This window comes from Vicugna pacos, chromosome 11 (genome assembly GCF_048564905.1).
Source record: "Vicugna pacos chromosome 11, VicPac4, whole genome shotgun sequence".
NCBI lineage: Eukaryota > Metazoa > Chordata > Mammalia > Artiodactyla > Camelidae > Vicugna > Vicugna pacos.
Genome location: NC_132997.1, coordinates 59,888,249 through 59,903,727, shown reverse-complemented (window position 1 = coordinate 59,903,727; position 15,479 = coordinate 59,888,249). Strand labels below are relative to the sequence as shown.

The 15,479-nt window shown below is 40.7% G+C and overlaps 1 protein-coding gene across 2 annotated transcripts in view; it reads right to left on the bottom strand.

The window, feature by feature from the left end:
- Positions 1-15,479, bottom strand: part of FAM13C (family with sequence similarity 13 member C) — a 344,617-nt gene that overhangs the window by 283,711 nt on the left and 45,427 nt on the right. For both annotated transcript variants that reach the window (XM_072971482.1, XM_072971483.1), the window contains exon 2: positions 7,381-7,497. The gene's annotated coding sequence lies outside the window, so the exon portion shown is untranslated. The remainder of the gene's footprint in view (positions 1-7,380; positions 7,498-15,479) is intronic.

Genomic DNA, 15,479 nt, shown 5'->3' with positions numbered 1-15,479 from the left:
GCCTAAACTCCCTGAACTGATGATCTCCATCCACTGGCACACAAAAATCATCTAAGCAGTTGGCTTTTGTTTGTTTCAGGCATGTTCATAAATGCTCATTGAAGCATTTTTAAGTTATCTGCTTTCAAATACTTATCAAATAACCCCCAACATATGTGCCATCTCCATGTTGACGTCTACTGATTTTCTTCTCTTGGTCAAGATGAGATTTTCCTGGTTCTTGGCAGAATGAGTGATTTTTTTTTAATTATATTCTGGACATTTTGGGTGTTATGCTGTAAGGCTCTAGATCTTACTGAATTTCTTCTTTACCTGACCTGTACTGAAACTGGGCTGATGGTGGTAGGAATACACTAGCATCTTTTCCTCTTTATTACTAGAAGGAGCTGAAAGTCCAGATGCTCCCACTCATTACCACCAGATGTAGGTAGAAATTCAAGCTCCCTGAGTGGCTTCCAATGAACAGTGGGATGGGGGTAAAGGGAAGGTTGTCTCATTAGTACAGGACAGGGTGGAAATCCAGGCTCCCTACCTGGCTTCCTTGTACACCACCTCAGCATGGAGTGGGGAGAGCACCCCTACCTCTGGTCCAAAGCAGACGTCTAGGTCCTCCACCCAGATTTCTCTACCTTTCTGACAACGTCAGGGTGTGACATGGTTTCTTCCCTGCTGTCTTCCTGGAGTAGGGCATCTATTGTCAAACAGTTTCTGTCCAGCTAGGCTGCACCTTTCCCAGTCTTTTCACAAGAGAGAGCAGGCTTTTCTTGGGACTCTGTGCCCACTGAAGTGCCTGAGTTGCCAGCTTCTCCAGCAAGAAGTCTGCAATATATAAGAGGTGAAAAGAAAAACCAGAGAACTCATTCATCATATCATTCCTTGAATCCTGGGGTCCCTAACCAGTCCACCCTCTTCTCTCTACCTTTCAGAGAATCCTTATGTTTGTTTTCTATGTAATACCCAGAGTTTTCAGCTGCACTTAAGGGGAGGGCTAGAGATAAATGCATTTACTTCATCTGTCTGGAACTCTGAGTCCTAGAATTTGGGTTTTTTGTTATTGTTTTTTGTTTTTGCTTTAAAAAAAAAAAAAGAAGAAGATTCTTGTCCAACATCCAACTAGGAAATTCTGCTTCTATTACATCAGCGTGAAACCCAGAACACACTGGAGGAGTCAAATCCAGACAGAGAGTGGAGGACATTGTTTAAGCTCCATAAAACAGCAAAACTGAATCATATGGTTCTAAAAATGGCCATAACAATCTATGAAGCACAGTCTGTTTTCAAATGATTGTCACATCCCATGACCTTTATCCTTATACCACTTACAGAAGAACTCAAGTTACACCCGATGATGTGACTTGTCCAAAGTCGTATCAATAACCACAAAACAGAAGGAACTAGAACCCAGATTTTCTGATTTCTGGCTCAATTTTAGCCTGTTTCAACTTTGGAATTCTTCTGTATTTACAGTTAGCTCTCAGCACTCCGTCTTCTCCTTTGGGTCAGTAGTTCTCCATCTGGCTACACATTGAAGTTATCTGGACAGCTTTAAAAAAAGTGCTAATCCCCAAATTCTTTTCTCCCCCTGAGATTTCCATCTCTGTTATGGCTTGAGCACCAGGATTTTTCTTAATCTCCCCAAGTGATCATAATGTGCAGCCAAGGATGAGAACCACTGTTTTGATGTCTAATTCTACCTCAAACAAGTATCTGTAATCTCTCTTTTAAGGAAAAATCCAATGGATTTTCTAATAGCAACGAGGAAAAACACCTGGAGGTAAAATATTGCCTTCTCAGCCCCCTTGTTGCTAAGCCTTTGTCACTATTGTATGATAATAAACTGTCACTGCAGGTCAGGTCTCTAAAGTGTTCATAGGGATGAAAAGGTTCAGAAGGTGTTAATATTAAAATAAGATGTCGGGACAAAGGAATTAAAATGAATTAGCCACCAAGTTTGTTACAAAGCTAGTTGGCAGCTGATAATCAAGGGGTGGCTGGAGTTGCCCTGGCATAGTTCAGTTTTGTTACTATGTGGATATTTCCACTGAAATTCCCAAGTTAACGTTTTTAGGTTACAAAAAAACAAGACAGCAGCAACGATCAGGAGCACAATACTGACCCCAAGTGGAATGAAACCTAAACAACACTTAACATCCCTGCAGAGATGAGAGTCAAGGTTCTGCTGAAAAAGAAATGCCATGTTTAAGACAAACCTGCTCTGTTTTAAAGATGCTTGGAAGAAACAAATATGTTAATTCCTGTATCTGTAATAAATGTCAATATAAAAGATAGTGATTCATGAGAGAATATTTTTTGTCTAGTAAGTGTCTTACAAGGTCATCATACACATAAATTTCCAACTATTTGTGTATATGGTTAAGGTTAATAATCATAAATTTAAGGTATTCTGAATTTTTTTTCTGAAAAACAAAAGCAAATTCCAAGGATTCTCAATAAGGTTCTCAAAGTGGAAATAATACATTTTTTACCAAAGCATTTAAAAGAGGGTTTTGTAATTTGGTATCTCATATGTAATGTTGAAACTCATTTTCTGGGTTCAGTATTTAGGAGGAGATGCTGAAGGGCAGAAAATATAAGGGCTCTAAAGGAGAAGATGGGGTCCAGTGCTCCTAAGGCAAACACTGAAGGCTGCAAGCCTGTCTCAGCTTGTCCATCCTTCATCGGTCACTCAAATGTATTCACTTACCTGAGTGTTAAAGAGGGGGAAGGAAACAGCAGATTTGGAAAGTAATTGCATAAGCTTTTTAAATAACTCTGAAAGCCATCTCTCTGCATCTGATGTAGCCCAGCCTATTGCTTGGTGTCCATTTCTTGGGAGATAGTCTATGGCCAATCAACTCTCTCCAAGTTCTTTTGACCAAAAGCCCTGTCTGATTGGTTACCCCAGGGCTGCTTGGGTGTACAGTATGGAGGGGACTGTGGGTGATCTCACCCATAACTGATTCTACAAATGAAGAGGATGCCTACCAGCATATGTGCAGGGACAGGAAGGGAAGACTGGGTAGAAGAGCTGTGATCCAGGCCCTTAATGAGACAAGGTCACTGCTCTGAGTCTCCTTCTCACCCAGAAGCTAGATATTCTCATCAATCTGGATCATGAAAGCCACATACTATGAAAAAAGGGCAAGACTTCCTATAAAACAACATGAAACTAAAACAGAACCTGGACATAGAAAATTGTCTCTTCTCCCACTCTGCGAAGGCCTTGCTCCAGACTGAGCGTGAGCTCTGGGGACCTACAGCAGCATCTGTCAGGTTTTCTTGATGACATGCAATAACTGCATCCTTGCTAGATGTAGAAATTCCCAGCATCCTCCCCCTGGGGCCTATCCCGGATCCCCGGAATCCTAATCTCCAGGGCCTGGGAATCTGTATGTTTCATGTCACCCCAGCTGGTCCAGAGAGGGAGACACACACTCACTAGATAATCATGTAAATATCTAGTGCCACAACCAAAAAAGAACAAGAAGCTTTGTGGTCACTTACATAGTCTGAGTAGTCCAGGAAGGCACCCTAGAAAAGCACCTTTTGAAAAGTCACCTAGAGGTGAGTCAGAGCTAATTAGAAATGCCGGGGGGGGGGGGGGGGGGTTGGGGGGTGCAGGGGAGGGAGGACATATATAGGACATATATTTCAGGTATACAGGGCAAAACGGTGCAAAAGCTCAAGGTAGCTGATGGTAAAAGCAGAACATGTCCCTCAAACACTGGAAAACAAGATAATATGTTTTAAAGGTCATGGGGCAGGAGGCCATGCGAAATGCAATAAACATTTAGAGTCAGAAAAGGAATTGGGAAAGTGTGAAGGTGTAGGTTTGAAAGATTCAAAGAATTTCCATCAGAGATTTCAGCTTTCCGAGCATAAGGGAAAGGACAAGCAGAGGTAGGGAGACAGATGAACCCCAGGACCATGCATGAGATGGAGGCCCATAGGGTGTGAAAAAGAATATGGGGCTTTGAGCATCAGGCTAAAGGGTTTTTTTCTCTCCTGACTGTAGCCCCACCTCCATACTCCATTTCTGGCCTAACCCTTGGAATCCTTTTGCCTATGATTCATACTCCTACTTAAAATCTTCTCATCCCTTTCACTCTTTGGCACTTCTGGTATATTTTCTAATTATTTAAAAATATTCACTTGTGACAAAACTCTCGCCAACTGTCATCAGTTTCCCAGGGAGTAAGAAATTATAGACAGACCCTGAAGGTACATGGGCACCCGTATGAAAGCTGTGGTACAAATGGCACTGGCTGGTTATTTTCCATTGTTCCTTGTAATTAACTCAGCCTAAATTAACTGTGATTTTATTTTCAAATTAGTGTCCTCAAAGGAAAATGTATTTGATTGAGGCTTTTCATTTGGAAAACCGTAATATTCTCATTACCATTTCAATGTCCATTTGGTTATTATAAGTGATAATTCATGCTCATGGGCAGCAGCCTGGAATCCAGGTCAGTTTGAGAGAGGAGAGCATTCTTCAGGCTTCTAGGCTTCAGCTGCTAATGTCCTCTAATCTTGTCATAGTCAGGGTCTATCTTCTCAGCGCCCAGGCCAGTCAGGCAGATGCTATCAAAGATATCCATGTTGTAGCAGCATGTAAATCAATGAAGTTAAAATACTCCCTCACTCCATACACAAAAATAAACTCAAAATGGCTTAAAGAATTAAATGTAAGACCAGACACGATAAACCTCCTAGAAGAAAACATAGGCAAAACATTCTGACATAAATCTCAGCAATGTTCTCCTAGTGCAGTCTACTGAGGCAATAGAAATAAGAGCAAAAAATAAACAAATTGGACTTAATTAAACTTTAAAAATTTTGCACAGCAAAGGAAATCATAAGCAAACAAAACAACAACTGAATGGGAGAAAATATTTGCAAATGATGTGACTGGCAAAGGCTTAATTTCCAAAATATATAAACAGCTCATACAACTTAATAACAAAAAAACAAACAACCCAATCCAAAAATGGGCAAACGACCTAAAAAACCAAGTCTCCAGTGAAGACATACAAATGGCCAATAAGCACATGAAAAAATGCTCAATATCGCCAATTATCAGAGAAATGCAAATCAAAACTACAATGAGGCATCACTTCACACCAGTCAGAATGGCCATCTTTCAAAAGTCCATGAACCATAAATGTTGGAGAAGGTGTGGAGAAAAGGGAACCCTCCTACATTGCTGGTGGGAATGTAGTTTGGTGCAGACATTATGGAAAACAGTATGGAGATTCCTCAAAAAACTAAAAACAGACTTACCATATGATCCAGAAATCCCACTCCTGGGCATATATCTGGAGGAAGCTCTAATTTGAAAAGATACATGCACCCCAATGTTCACAGTATCACTATTTACAATAGCCAAGACATGGAAGCAACCTAAAAGTTCATCGACAGATGACTGGATAAAGAAGTTGTGGTTTATTTATACAATGGAATACTACTCAGCCATAAAAAAGAATAAAATAATGCCATTTGCAGCAACATGGATGGACCTAGAGATCATCATTCTAAATGAAGTAAGCCAGAAAGAGAAAAATACCATATGATATCACTCACATGTGTAATCTTGAAGAAAAAAAAAGGATACTATGAAATAATCTACAAAACAGAAACAGACTCACAGACATAGTAAACAATCTTATGGTTACTGGACAAAGGGGATGGGAAGGGATAAATTTGGGGGTTTGAGATTTGCAAATGTTAGCTACTACATAAAAAAATAGATTTTAAAAATGTTTCTTCTGTATAGCACAGGGAACTACCTTTAATGAATAACCTTTAATGAAAACAAATATATGTATGTATATGCATGACTGGGACATTGTGCTGTATACCAGAAATTGACACACTGTAACTGACATTGTAAAAAATTTTTCATGACATCCATGGTATAATGCTGCTTGCAAAAGATTTTGTAATTTAAATGAGTCTCTTGTTATGGTTTAATTTAGATGGAGTGAATGACTAGTGGCTTGAAACCATACTGATTTGTCAAGCACAGATTCATCCCTGAAGAAGGGGTGTGGTTTGGGCACCTATGGGGAGACTTAATGGAACCAGAACATATTCAGCAATTGAAGTGGATCTTGGAACCAGGTGCTCCCTCTGCCCCGCTCCTGGGCCACCTGCTCTCTCTCATGCTGTCACCGTCTCTATGCTCGGCCTCCAACCTCTCCAGCTCACTGAGTTGGGCTTCCTCACAACTCGGTCTTGCCCAGAGCCCACCCTGGCCACAACCCTCTTCACAGTCCTCTTGATGTTCTGACTCCCACTCAAAGGTCCCACTGGCCCCACCTTCTAAGTACAAATTCTTGAGAGAGAGAATAAGACTGGCTCATCTCATCCCATTGAACCAAAGGAGCCAACGCAAGGCTGGGGTGACCTTCAAATGACTGAATTTAGCAATTAGCTTTGCACTGGCACCAAGTAATCAAAGAGGCCTGCAGCAGAGTCCTCAAAACTCCTTAGCCTGCCAGGGCTTACCTCTTTAACTGCTGGATTGTGGGGCAGTGAGAAGAGAGAGGGTAAAGACAGATCAATTGAAGGGCACTAAGCAGGGTCAGGAAAGCCATGATTTCCCATAGATTCAGAAAATTTTCAATATTTTAGTAACCCATTTCACTATACTGATGAAAACTCAAAACCTCTGGGGGCAGGGAGATATGCTATATACCATATGGTCACCTTAGAAGGTGTCTGGGATTAACAGAATCACACTGCTATATATAAAATAGATAAAAAAAACAAGACCCTATTACATAGCACAGGGAACTATATTCAATTTCTTCTAATAAACTATAATGGAAAAGAATCTGAAAATATATGTATAAACATATGTATGTATATGTATAACTGAGCCGTTTTGCTGTACACCTGAAACTAACACTGGAAATCAACTCACTTCAATAAAAAATCAAATTTAAAAAAAAAGAAGGTGGTCTGGGTTTAACAGGCATTTAAAGCACAGCCTGTCCAGTATCTATGTATAGATTTGAAAGTGTTATGAACCATGAGGGCAGTAAGAACTTAAGTGTTTCGTTCTTATTCAACTCCCCAAAGAACAATTGATGCTTTCCTACACAGGGGGGAACTAGTCCATCATTCAGTGCTGTCCACGGACTGGTGAGTGAGGGCTCCCCTGGGTAGGAGTCCTGGCTTTGCACTTACACGACTACAGGGCTTTGGACGCAAGGTCTCAGTTTCCTCAACTTTAAAGTGATGAGTTTTATTGGGTAAACTCTGCAATCCATTTCCCACTTCAGAAACCCCTCATGTTCAGGGGGCTTCTTTTAAGATTTGTGAACAGAAGTACAAGCAGTACCAACTTCAGGAGGCGGAGGAAGGTAAGAAATTAACCTTATTTGAAGAAATTCAGCACAGTGGTGATGAACACAGGCTCTGGGATCCCATCCTGACTCAGCCAACTGTAGTCTGTTACCACATTGGACAGTCTCTCTGCCTCCATTTCCTCATCTGAAAAATGGGAATAATATTAAAACTTCACAGAATTGTAATAAAGAATAAAGGGAAAAATCATTGTAAAGTGTTTAAATCAGTGCCTAGCACAAAGCAAGCAATCAATAAATATTCGCCAGTATTATTATTAGAAGCCAGCCTCAGAAGTTTGCATTAATTATATAATTTAATTATTTCAACGACCATATAAGTGCTATTAATCCCATATTATCAATGAGAAAATCTGAAGCTAAGAGATAGAGAGACTTTTATTCATTTAAGTCAATGATTGCTAAACTTTTTCTTAAAAGGCCAGTTAGTAAACATCTGAGGTTGGCTGGCCGCATAATCTCTGTCACCACTGCTCAGTTCAGGCACTGTAGCTGAAAACAGACAACTGTAAATAAATGGTCAGGGCTGTGTTTCAATAAAACTTTATTTACCAAAATAGGCTGGATGGCCCTTGGCAGTCAGCAGTCATTTGCCAACACCTGGCCTAAAGTCACACGGCAAACAATCGGCAGTCAGGATCTGAACCCAAGAAAACACATTCTCTACACACTACACCGGAGATTTTCTAAGTCTTCTTTTAGTCATGGCAACATTTTCTACAAACAGAATTTTATGTCGACTCCAAGAGATAAATTACAGCTAGAAACCCACTCCCACTGTCTCAATCATCCCAGCTACTTCCCTTAAAATAAATCAGTGGTTCTCAAACCATGTGAATTTGTGGAAAATGTAGATCTGGAGGTTTCTACTTCCACAATTTCTGGTTTATATGGCTTAGGGGTGGTGCCAAGTGATGCCCATTGTATATAAACTATCCAGGTGATTCTGACTTAGGGGGTCCACAGACCACTCTCTGAGAAATATGGAACTAGTTAGGATATTCCTATAAATGTAAAAGAACTGAATTCTTAAGGTTGGTTTTTCTGAAGATAGGAGCACAAAAGCACAGAGCCTGAGTTTCACTGACTTTTAATTTTGCCTTGGATTTGGGTCAGGGATTAATCTATTTTTGTATAATCAGTGCCTTTGCCTAAAAGCTGTCATTTGCCTGGAAAAGCAATGAGTTTCACCTATTTATGTCACAGATTTCCTTGGTACTTGATCTTATTAATGTGAAATACATACAGAATCTTTCCTTAATCCTGCTGTGATGCTAACAGGAAGGGAGACCAGCACAGTAAGAATCCCATTAAGATACTGGCACTGAAGACTGATGACAGAAAATTATCCCATAAGCTGGCCCTTGAAAGGAACTTCCTAGGGCTCTGACACACCTGCAGGGAGTAAAGGTCACACTAAGTCACATGACCAAGATATCAAGCGAGTGTCTGCTGTGTAGGGCCAGTGACAGCTCAGGGCAGGAAGAGCTTAATACAGGGTGCTAGGAAAGCCGGTGTCAGAGAAGCGGGCACTATCTAGTTCTGGTTCTAAAAGAACACTGTGCACTGAGCAAAGCACAGGCATTCAATTTCAGTATCACTGTAAGTGCTGGAATGTCCTCACAAAACTTGAAAATCTGGGCTTACTGGGCCCACAAAGAACAGTCTGCACTTTTCTGGGCTGTAAACTTGTCTACACGCAGTGCCAGTAAGAAGGGCCTGTCTTTCCTTTAGCAGGCCCTCCTCTTCCTTGGCCTCTTGGGAAAGATTCTCCAGCAGCACTGGATGCCCACACCTGGCCTGTGCCCTAGCTGCTAAAGATCTCCCCATTAAATAACCCTTCCCCCAGACAACTAAAAGCTAGAAACCACCTGCGGACCCTACCTGTCAGGGTCTCCACCAATTTCCTTCTACTTGGCAGAACCTTCCTCCCTGCCCTGCTCAGACTTGAATGCACACAGCTCCTCCAACAAATTTATTAGAGGCTGACCTACAAAGGCTATTTGCCAAGCACTTTATCTACACTATACTTAAACCTCACCTCAATTATCGCAGGTTGGGTTGTTGAGGTCACTGCTACTCAAACTTTGGTCCGAGGACAGGTGGCCTGAGCCTCACCAGGAAGCTTGTTAGAGCAGCAGTCTTGGGCCCCACCCAGACCTATTAAGCCAGCTTCTGCATTTTTAACAAGCTCTCCAGGTGATCTTTGTGCACTTTACGATTGGAGACGCGCCAGTGTAGCTCACAAACTAATAGCTCCATTGTGTCCCTTCCTTAATATTGGTTTTCTTACCTGAAAAGATGAGAGAGTTACTCATCATCGCTTTCAGAGAGGCTGGTTTTCAGAATCCCAATTTACAAATCAAGAAACTAAGGCCAAAGCAGTAAAGTGGCTTCCCCATTTGCTAAGTTATTAAGAAGTCAAGCCGGGAGGCAGAACTTCCCTGCTTCACTAAAAGATAATTTGGAGATTGTCATTCTAAGTGAAGTAAGCCAGAAAGAGAAAGAAAAATACTGTATGATATCACTCATATGTGGAATCTTAAAAAAAAAACTTATTTACAAAACAGAAACAGACTCACAGACATAGAAAACAAACTTATGGTTAAGGTGGGGTAGGGTGTGGGAAGGGATAAATTGGGAGTTCAAGATTTGTAGATACTAATATATACAAAAAGATAAACAAGTTTATATTATATAGCACAGGGAACTATATTCAGTATCTTCTAGTAACTTATGGTGAAAAAGATTATGAAAATGAATATATATATATTCATGTATGACTGAATCACTATGCTGTACACCAGAAATTGAAACATTGTAAACTGACTATACATCAAAAAAGTATATACAAAAAATGTTTTAATAAATAAACATTTTTTAAAAAGATAATCCCTATTCCTCTTACCATGCTGCCTCTCTCAGGGGATCTCAGGGATCATTCAGCTCTCAGTATCCAACTGGCTTGACACCACGGCTTACTCTACAGCAGCGTTCCATAAACTGCCTGGTTCCTGCTCTCAGCTCCTCAACTGCCTCAATGCATCCCATCTGTCCACGTGGGTCAGGCCCCAGGCTTTCCAGACCTGCAATCATCAGGCTGCCATGTAGCTGACTGGTCTGCTGCTCCCCAGAATGCTCCACGGCAGCCAACAACCCACTGATCATTGGTCACATCTGCTTCTCTTCAGGTCAAGATCCAGCCTCACTTGAAAACTCGCTGGGAATGAGCCTGCCTCTTCCCAGCCCCTTTTAGATTCCAGGATGCTCCTAAAGGTGTTTCTTATTAAGAGAGACAGAGCTAGCTCAGTACAATTTATCACTACATCTGACTCATTCCTGATGAGGGGAAAACACTGACATGTTTAAAGCCCTGTCACATGTGTTAACTTAGGGACAAACACAATGTAAGAGTTGTGAATTTAAGTTTTGTTCAGGGTCTTACTGAGCACTACTGAGTGCCTAGAGACAGCCACTCAGTTAATACTGGGGAACTACTTCAAAGAGGTAGGGGAGGGGCCAGTATACACTTGATGTTTTTGGCTAGGAAATAAATGCAGTCAAGAACACTTCTTGGTAGTGGGGAGGGTATAGCTCAGTGTTAAGTAGAGCACATGCTTAGCATGCATGAGGTCCTGGGCTCAATCCCCAGTACCTCCGTTAAAAGAATAAATAAAATAAAAATAAATAAAACTAATTAGCTTCCCCCACCAAAAAAAAAATACATTTTAGTAAAAGATTACTGCTAATAACAAAGGACAGGTATCTCAAGTTAATGATTTTAGTCCTTTTCTATGTATGGGAAGATGTAAGAATTTGGGGTCATTGAAATTCTTCCTAAGGTACACATCTAACTCTCTAGAGGTCCATATACCCAAAGCACACAGTGCCTCATCTTGCTTTTCATCCTGAATAGCTCTCAGGGTGCACTGTCAGTGGCCAGCTGCAGTAGGTTGTGACTTAACCCTGTGTAACTGGGTGATGCTCTTCTGTGTTCATGCTTGTTTTCTAGCCCCCTCTTTCATTTTACAGGGGGCACTGTAGGTCTGGAAAGGGGAAGTCCATTTCCTTTGCTCTCGTGGTCAGAAGACCTGTATAACAGTTGCCCTAGGTCTCCTGAAATCGAATTTTAGCCATCTTATTATACCCTGTAACATTATTATCATTTATTTATTATTATATTCAACAACCAAAAAAACCCTCAACATGTTCTGTCTCTCCAGGAAGCCTACTAGAATTATAAAGGCTTACAGAGGAGATAAATAAAGTAGAAGAGGGAGAAACAGAAAGATGAAAAGAAGGAAGGAGAAAATACATAAAGAATCTTGAATCACTTTTCACTAATTCAGAAGGAGTAGATTAAAATTCTTCAATAATACTAGTAAAAGTAGCTACCGTTTACTGTGAGTATCCTATACATTAGGCACTCTTAGGCCTTCTTCACCTCTTGAAATCAAGCCCCCACAAAGCCCTTACTGAGTTTATGATTAATCTCTCTCTCCAAAACTTTATTCCCTTTCTTGCACCCTCCAACCTCAGTCCTGTGCTAACTGAACACTAATCAGAGTCTGATGACTGAAATTGCTGCTGTTGATAACACTGTTAATGTGCTAAAATCACCATTACAGATATCATCATTAATATACAGACTCGGGTTGTTTTTCCAGGGCAAAATGAGCTAACAGATCCCCGAGTCATGGACATTGTGGCCAGAGAACGTTAAACCAAAAACCTCCTGACTTCTGAAACCACAATTAAGAAATGTCGCAGAAATGTCACATGACAATGAATAACCTCAGCTTCTTTATTCTTCCCCTTTAAAAATGCCCTAACTCAAAGACCAAGTTGGAGTGGACCTGAGACTTGTCACCCATACCCCTGCTTGGTGCCCTGCAAATAAACCCTTACCTTGCTGCAAACACCCGCTACAGAGTTTAGCTTTCTGTGCTACAGGCACACAGGCCCTTGCTTGGTTACACTATGACCTTATTTCATCCTGACAATCTAATGGGGTACGATTATCAGCCCCATAAGGAGGAAAGTGAGACCTAGTGGTTGAACAGCATACCAGAGTCGGCAGGTGAGAGGACTGAGATTCAAACCCTGACCGGACGCCTTCATTCTGCACCCTGACATGACAGGAACCAGGGATTTTCTCTCCCTTCACCACAAACTTCTAGAGATGCCCAGGAATGGCAGCTGTAGCATGCCCATGCTGGCCCCAAAACCAGAAAAAAAATTTTTTAAGAAGACTCAGGTTTTATTTAGTGATATGAACATTGAGAATTTGCCTACATAGTTGAAATATTCACAAAGGACTTGATCAAGTTTCCTGGCCCCAAACTTTAGGCAGAGAGATTGAATTTGGGATAGCTTGACTACGAAGGCAATGTTCCCTCATCTCTTGGATTCTTGTGCTACTGTGGATGCTTTGTAAACAAATGTTGGACATTAATCAGCTCCTGCCCTTCCCCCTAGAAAAAACAAAAGGTTCTCTAGTTCCACATTAGCTGGTTTCTCATTATGTAAACAGTCTGAGCCATCTTCATTCAATTTATTGCTACATTAGTCCCCAACCTGACTAGGGAAATACATTAACTTTTAATAATATGACTTTGATGACTTGTACAAATCAGTCTCTGCCAGCTCCCTTTTTCAATTTACCCTTGTGAATCAGGAAACAACCGGGGGGAAATGGCAAATTAAACCTGGTGTCCTACTGCAGCTGAGGGAGAGAAAGGAATTTGGAAGTCTTAGGAGAATTTTTAAAATATACCTAGTGTTTAACTATCTGCAGGTAGCACATGGTAGTAAACAGTAAAAAAACAAAAACAAACAAACAAAAACCTTCTTGAGGCAATTTCCAGGTACTGCCCATGCCTTTTCTAAAAATTCTGGTACAAACTAGCATCAGGGAAAGGGAGGAACTTACTTAGAACTTCTTTAGAAGTTACTCTTCCTGATCACAGCCCCACTTTCCCAAGTAGGGAGCAATTCAGGTTTTATTCATTGCTGTAAGAGACCTGAAATTAATTCAGAATTTATTCACAAGAAGAGCCTGAGAATCAGTCCAATTTTCGGTCAACATCATTATCATCACCATCAACAAATGTTTATTGAGCATCGAGGACATTAGATGTTGGGAATACAAAGAAGCCTGAGGCCCTCTTCCTGCTCAGAAGGAGCTTCAATAGAGAGGAAAAATAACAACATATATTAGAATTCACTCAAGATAAATGGAGTTACAGGAGATAGGCTGGGACGGTGAAGGAAAGCCAGAAAGAAGAGGCAGCACTGGCAAAGGTACAAGGTCAGAATTCAGGGAGGGCGCCCTTAATGTAAGATTCTGGAGCGGGAGAGTGATTTATACTGAGTGCACTCAGGAAGACCTCCAGCAGGCTCATGCAGTACAAGGATAGAGAGAGTTTGGGGAAATGGTCCCTGGTTAAGCAAGGCAGATACAGCCTCTAGGGTTGGCCTCTGGGAATATAAAACAAAGGACCACTATACATGCCAACAAAAAGAAATAAGAAACCCACAACTCCCCCTGTATGCCTCTAAAATTATCTGTAGTTTCCCACTGATCATTCTACCCATGACAATAAAGCAGAGAAATTATGCTGAAATAGTTTATTTTTTACTCACAGATCCTATACCCTCAAATAAATTTTCTTTGACTTTGTTTTTCTTCCTTAGTGTATTTTATTTAATTTTTACATTTTACCCTATTTGAAATGAGGCTTTGTTTTAAACAATCCCATTTCAGTAACACATATTCCCCAAAGAGACTTTGTGAAGGTTGTTTATTAAGTTGACAGTATCAATCGAGTTTTTAGGACTCCTCTAAAGAAAGATGCTGGCTACTGTAAAAGCAACCACAGGCAGCTGGGGTTGGTTTGCTGCCTGGGGCTTTATTTTTTTAATTACTGTTGGAATAACCACGACCTCTGACTGACTCCCCTAAACAATGGCAAAGCCAAACCCATTTGGGTTGGACATCCCCAAGTTATGAATGAGTTGTGTTTTGAAAACATGGGAATGTCATCTGAAAGTCAGGTGAGGCACAAGAAATCAAGGATGGGCTGCTTTTTGGTTGGGTAGCATAACCGAGTCAGCTCTTCCCCTAGTGAAGGGCAGCACTATTTGAGCAGAGAAATATGCTGGAAAACCATTAAGAATTAGCCAAGTTGGAACGGCATTACAGAGAATCATTTCTAACAGATCCTACCTGTCCTTACAACAAAACATGTTGTGCATTGATTATATATGCAATGTTCAAATCAAATTTTAAATCATATTTATTCATATTTTTAAAATATTACTTTCAGTAATCAAAGGAATGATATATTTATCAATGTTTAGCTCTTTCCCATTCTTTAGCCACTGAGGAAATATCAAAAAAAAGGAAGGGAATATGGACTTCATATTTAGTAGTCACTATGTGCAAAAGCATATCACTAGATACTCTGTGTACAGACTATATCCCATATCACTATGTACTCTGTGTACAGAGTATATATTGTCTCTCTACGTAGTTACTCCACTGGGGTAGGAACTCCCCGGGGAAAGCTTCCTATCTGTCTGGTTCACCAATGTCTTGCCAGCACCTAGCACTGCCCCCGGCACATAAATAGTGAATACTCCTGTATTCCAATGAATAGTCCTATAATAATACTGATATAACTGAATGTCAAATTCCATCATACAGTTTCAAGTGGTTTAGAAGGACCAAGAAATAGAAAGATAAATATAGCCTAGATAATGAGGGAAGTTTTGAAAAGGAAATGAGGCTTAATCTGAGTTATTAAGGATTTAAGTCCACGGGCCACTTCCCCCCTCTTCTAGTTCTTCTTTTTCTCATCTCTCTTCTGTCTACAATCACTCCCTGGTAAGCTCATCTAGCCGTATGACTTCGAATACCATCCATAACTCAGCAATTCCACATTTGTATTTCCAGGCTTCAATTCTCTCTAGAAATTCAGGCTCATATATCCAGCTACATACGTGTTATTTCCATGTAGAGTTCATTCAAAACTGAACTCTTAATACACCCCAGCACCTGCTACCACTGCTAACCTGACCCTTCTCAATCTTCCCCATGTTGGTAAA